The sequence below is a fragment of the Micropterus dolomieu genome, linkage group LG21 (assembly GCF_021292245.1).
Source record: "Micropterus dolomieu isolate WLL.071019.BEF.003 ecotype Adirondacks linkage group LG21, ASM2129224v1, whole genome shotgun sequence".
Taxonomy (NCBI): domain Eukaryota; kingdom Metazoa; phylum Chordata; class Actinopteri; order Centrarchiformes; family Centrarchidae; genus Micropterus; species Micropterus dolomieu.
This window is the reverse complement of record NC_060170.1, coordinates 1,825,967-1,832,139: the sequence shown is the minus strand read 5'-3', so window position 1 is coordinate 1,832,139 and position 6,173 is coordinate 1,825,967. Positions and strand designations below refer to the sequence as shown.

At 43.3% G+C, this 6,173-nt stretch overlaps 1 protein-coding gene across 1 annotated transcript in view; it reads right to left on the bottom strand.

The window, feature by feature from the left end:
• The window catches only part of LOC123959670 (poly [ADP-ribose] polymerase tankyrase-1-like), a 19,917-nt gene that overhangs the window by 1,547 nt on the left and 12,197 nt on the right, over nucleotides 1-6,173 (bottom strand). The window lies entirely within an intron of this gene.

Here is a 6,173-nt window from a genome sequence, read left to right as displayed (position 1 = left end):
CGGTCGGACTAAATCCCTAGGAGAAGTTCGTTAAAGTACGAAGTGTGTAAATCATCCAAAATTTGACGTAAAATTCAAAATGGCCGACTTCCTGTTGGTTTTAGGGCATTGCTCCAAGAGGCTTTTTTGTGCGTCTGGACAAGATACACGTACCACAGAAAATTCGTGCACGTATGTGAAACGTGCGGCGGGGGCTGCTTCGTTAAAGGTCACTTTCTGTTGCCAGCAGGTGGCGCTATGACTGTGGGTGAATGTCGGCATGTACATGTGTTCAGGGCTGGACTCTCATCCTACATGTACAGTTTGGTCCAGATGTGAGCATATACACTGAAGTTACGTGAAAAAAAAAAAAATCTTAGCAAATTCAATAGGGACCTCGCACAGTCGTGCTCGGGCCCTAAAAATAATCTTAGCAAATTCAATAGGGACCTCGCACGGTCGTGCTCGGGCCCTAAATATGGACCTCGCACGGTCGTGCTCGGGCCCTAAATATAATCGTGGCAAATTCAATAGGGACCTCACACGGTCGTGCTCGGGCCCTAAATATAATCTTAGCAAATTCAATAGGGACCTCGCACGGTCGTGCTCGGGCCCTAAATATAATCTTAGCAAATTCAATAGGGACCTCGCACGGTCGTGCTCGGGCCCTAAATATATAATCTTAGCAAATTCAATAGGGACCTCACACGGTCGTGCTCGGGCCCTAAATATATAATCTTAGCAAATTCAATAGGGACCTCACACGGTCGTGCTCGGGCCCTAAAAAAAAAAAAAAATAATAATCTTAGCAACTTCAATAGGGACCTCACACGGTTGCGCTCGGGCCCTAAAAATATATACTGTATATATATAGGCTTGGCTTGGACCCTGCTTACAACTGCTTGTAGTTCTAGTTAGGGTCCAAGCCCGAGTGGGGCTGGGAACCCGCGAATGCAAGGCATCGCACTCACATGAAACCAGTGCCGAATTATTCAGCATGCAACCCTTACTACATGCACCAAAGTGGACCCAAATATACCTACAGGTGGCGCTGTTGTTGCAGATAAAAGAAGTAAAAAAAAATCCCATTGACTCACATGCATTTTATATCTCCATAACACCAAATTTGGGTCAGTTGTTCCCCATGGGGCCCTGATGACGCCTGAAAATTTGGTGCAATTCAGCCAACAGGTGGCACTAAAAGCACAGCTGAAATCTCTCACTAAATCCCATTAATTCCTATGACATTTTCAAAGGCACGATGTTTTGCCTCTGTTTGGAATGGCCCATCAACACCAAACGTGGGGAACCTTATGCGGCACGACGGCGGGGCGCCCGGGCCGACTCGCATGCCCTCTGCGGGGCCGGCTTGCGCTGGGAGGCTTGGACCCCACTTACAACTGCTTGCAGTTCTAGTTTATTGTTAAGTTTAGATCACACTATTTAAAATTAACACAAGAAACTGATGAAGAATGTGATTTTAATTTAAGTATAATTAGTCTGATCAATTTTATAACATAATTCCTAATACACAAGCGATAGTTTAACAATCTAAAACTGTTCTTGTATTCATGAAAACATCAATATAAAAAGGTTACAAATGTAAAAGTTGTTTTGTATGACTTGAAATAATGTGTTATAAGAGTTATTATAATGATAGAATCTGTTGATAGGAACCCATTGTCATAATTTCACATTAGTAGTGTTGTGGAATAAAAGTCACATCTAGGTGGGTTCTGCAATCAGCTGCTCTGGCACCTGTAAAGACAAGAATGGGTAGATCGTTAAGCAGCTTCTTCCCAACTGCCATAAAGCTACTGAACTCTGAGATGGCCTCAGCATGATAACCTCTGGCATGTAACAGTAATTAGGGGTGGCAATGTGAAATACACTGTTTACTAATATGTGCAATATTAACATTTGCTGCTGGACACCTGTTGACCACTCGAGTCAGTGCTTATTGAATATTGATTATTAAGATCTTACTTTATAGTTCTTATTGAACTGTACTACTTGATTTTTTACTTGGAGGTGCATGTTTCTCCTCGTTTGGGCAGGACGCTGCAGCTGCTCCCCCCTTGGCTCTCTGCCTTTCAACCCTTCATGTCTCTGCAGTTCAGGTGCAGCCACTTACCCTAATAGTATCTGACAAGTATCTACTGAACAGTGACTTCATTACAGTACGAAGCCAATTCTAACATTGTCCGTTTGTAAAGTTTAACGTTAACATAACGGCAGCTAACTAAGAGCTGAGCTGTTACTTCACACAGACGCCTTTTCTTCAAAGTATCATCACGCTAATGTCTAACACTTCTCCAATACATTTTGGCTTTTCACTCACCAACTGGAGCACAGGCTTCTTAGATGGTCTCTCTCTCCAAAATAAATCGCACAGCCTGCCATTATTCGTCCAGTATCTGCATGAAGAAATCTCCAAAAGGCTCCAACAGGCTGAACAACATAGCTCCATGTATTAGCTGAGTGAGGCTAACAGACGGCGGACCGAGTGCTAGCAGTCACAGCAGCAGCAGCCACGTGTCAATCAAAGCGACCACGCCCCTAATAATGCAGAACTTTAAAGGCTTAATATAATTTAAACAGGTAAGTTATAAAAAAAAATTCACCCCCCCATAGTTGTCATGAAGGGCAAAGTTAACTATATACACACACACAAAAACCATTTTTTGAACCAGGCTGTGAACATGTTTTATTCATTTTAACATGGGGGTCAATGGAGATTGACTCCATTCTGCAGCCAGCCTCAAGTGGCCACTCGATGAATTGCAGTTTGTTATTTTCTGGTTGTATCGGAAGTGAGAGCCGGAGGTAGCCGCTTGGTCAATATCAGCAAGTGGTGATGCCTCCCTGATGCTATTGCATGATGGATAAGTATCTGCCTGTGCTATCTTAGCATTAAGGACACCATTAATTCCGCAACTCCGTTTTCAGAAATTCAGCCCCAAAATTGGACCCTCCACCGTGCTTCACTGTTGCATGCAGACACTCATTCTTGTCCCGCTCTCTCTATGGCGAACAAGCTGTCTTCTGCTGCGGCCTAATATTTCAAATGGTGACTCATCAGTCCAGAGCACCGGCTGCCATTTTTCTGCAGCTCAGTTCCTGTGTTTCCACGCATACTTGGTGTTGGGCCTTGTTTCCATGTCAGAGGCTTTTAGGATGCAGGTTTTCCATGAAGCCCACTTTTGACCAGACTACTCTGGGCATTAGATGGGTGTAGCAGGGTCCCACTGTTTTCTGTAACTCTGAACTGATGGCACTGCTGGACATGTTCGAAGGGAAGAAAGCATTTCTGTGGAGTATAGCTACTTTGGGTCTTGTTGCTGTGCTTAGTCTTGCCATGATGTATGCCTTTTGACAGTAAACTGTCTTCAGCAGCCTCACCTTGTTAGCTGAGTCTGGCTGTTCCTTAATGATTGCGTTTCAATTTATGATCATTTGGTTTGGTTTAACTGTTTAATCATGCACCTCAAGATGTGTCTACAAAATCTCTGACTTTGTGCAAGGCAGAGCTGCCAAACCAAATATTGATTTATCTTCTGTTCACTTAGTTTGCATTTTATTAATTTATAAATATAAACTATTAACATGTCTATTTTTGAAAGCATTCTTGCCTAACAGCATTTTTCCACACCAGTCTAAACTTCACAGTACAGTGGTTTCTGATCAGCCCAAAAAGACTTATGTCACCCCATTATTCAGTGACTACTGGCTCCCCTTGGCCTCCAGAATCAAATTCAAGTCACTAATGCTTGCATACAGAGTGACTACTGGGTCTGCACCCATCTACCTAAACTCCATAACACAAACTTACGTTCCTTCTCGGCCGTTACGCTCCTCCAACAAACGCCGCCTGTCTCTGCCATCCCTTCATACAAAGCAATCCCAGTCCCTGCTAATCATCATCATCTGTGACATCACGATGGTGGAACGAGCTACCACACGCCATCAGAGCAGGGGCGTCCCTCTCTAACTTCAAGAAGCTCTAGAAAACTCATCTCTTCCGAGAACACTTCCTCTTATAACACCTCTAACTCCTAACCTCTAACATGCACTTCCTGTGGTCTTCTTCTTCTATCCCCTACAATGATCTTGTATTGATTGCACTTTGTTAACTCTTCCTTCCTTCCCTAGGTATTTAACCCATTGATGTGATATGTACTATGAGCTCTTACTAGTACTTATTGCTGCTCTTAGTAGTGTGTATTGTCAGTTGTAGATCTGTATTTGATGCTCTGTTGATGCTTGTATGTTGTTCCTCAAATGTAAGTCGCTTTGGATAAAAGCGTCTGCCAAATGAGTAAATGTAAATAAATGAACAGGCGAGGGGACCTGCTCTGGCTGTGACTGAGGGTGAGAAGCCACTCTCAAATAAAAGCCTGGGTACAGAAAAACAGGAATACATGTAGATGGGACCCTCAGAAAGATGAAAAATCACAGGAGTAAAGTTCACCTGGATAATGTTCAAGGTTTATTTTAGGATGACTTGGGGACAGTTTGACAATCTGCTGTCAATTGTTGGACCTAGCACCTACAGGGGGTGTGTTGGTCCTGCCAAGCAGCAGAACCTTTGTTTGTGGTAGATTATGCATGTTTTAACATCAACGCTGTATTCTGGGTTTAGGCCCAGCCTACATTTTATCTAACAGTCTAAAGGTGATGTGAGATCTACTGTACATTAATAGCAAAATGTTGAAATGATAATGTTGATGAAAGTGTTAAAGTGATTAACGTTAGCTTAACATACAGTTCAAATCTCAAAATGATGCAGAAAAACTAGTCCATGCATTTGTTACTTAGGAGGCTGGATTACTGCAATTCTTTATCATCATGCAGCTTGAATAATTCCATTAAGACGCTTCAGCTGAACCAGAATGCTGCAGCACATGTTCTGACAGAAACCAGGAAAAGTACAGTCAAATAACAGGATGTTTTCTCATTCCACCCGTTTTACCGAGCATGCATTGGGGTGGTGACTTGTATGTACTTCGGATAGCCAAGTATCCCAAAATTCATTTCGCACCAACAAGTGGAAATGGCGGAGAAGACTCACAACTGTTATAATAGTATTACAATAAGTTATAATACTGCTCACAGAATGATGTTTTTATGTAGGAATATAGTTGTTTAAACTCCAAATGTGTGAACTCAGTATTGAGAAACAGCTCATATTTCATATTGGTCATGCACCATCTCATCTAACAGAGCTCATTGAACCTTACTAACCCACCAGAGCACTGCACTCCCAGAATGCTGGGTTACTTGTGGTTTCTAAAGTCCAAAAGTAGAATGGGAGCCACAGCCTTCCATCCTGTAGAACCACGTTCCAGTTTGGGTTCAGGAGGCGATCGCAATATCCACATTTAAGAGTAGGCTTAAGACTTTCCTGTTTGATAAAGCTTATAGTTAGGCCTGGCTCAGGTGAGTCCTGAACTATCCCTTAGTTATGCTGCTATAGGCCTAGACTTCACATGATGCACTGAGCATCTCTCTCGTCCTCATTCTCTCCATCTGTATGCAACCTCCCATTAACGCACGTCGTTGCGAATCGCCTGCTGCTTGTCTACTCGTCAGTCTCTACCACTACTACTTTTACTGTTTGATCGATTATTTCGAAAGATTATTTCAACGATTCATCGATGTGTTGTTTAAGAAGTAGCCTACATTTGCTTTGTTGTGGTGGTGGCGGCGCCCCCCCCCGGTAACGTATCAGTTGTGCACGTTTATAGGCGATAGATATTTCTTAGTCCTTTTGGGAATTCATAGTGTGTCATACAGCAAACATCAGACAGCTGCTTTACAAACATCACCTGAGTACAAGTTATACCAAAGGCTCGTGTAGACTACACAACTTTCAGCGTCGGCCGATGGCCAAGCTGACAGCAGTTACGTCACCCGACGCTGGTCTCCAAACCACATTTGTCAAGAAAACACATGTGAAATGTGAAACGCGAAATGAGCGATCCTGTACACGAAACAGCTGTTGTTTGTTATTATAAAGATGGCAATTATAAAGACAAAGAATATGGGTGAAAGGATGGATTAGCACACGCAGGTAGCAGGGATTGTCTGAGCTACAGAGAGAGCTGGAGGTGAGTTCAGGGTGCGAACTACAGGGGAGCCAGGGGGCAAAGCATGATTTGTGATATTTTGGGGGGGGGGGGGGGGGGGGGGGG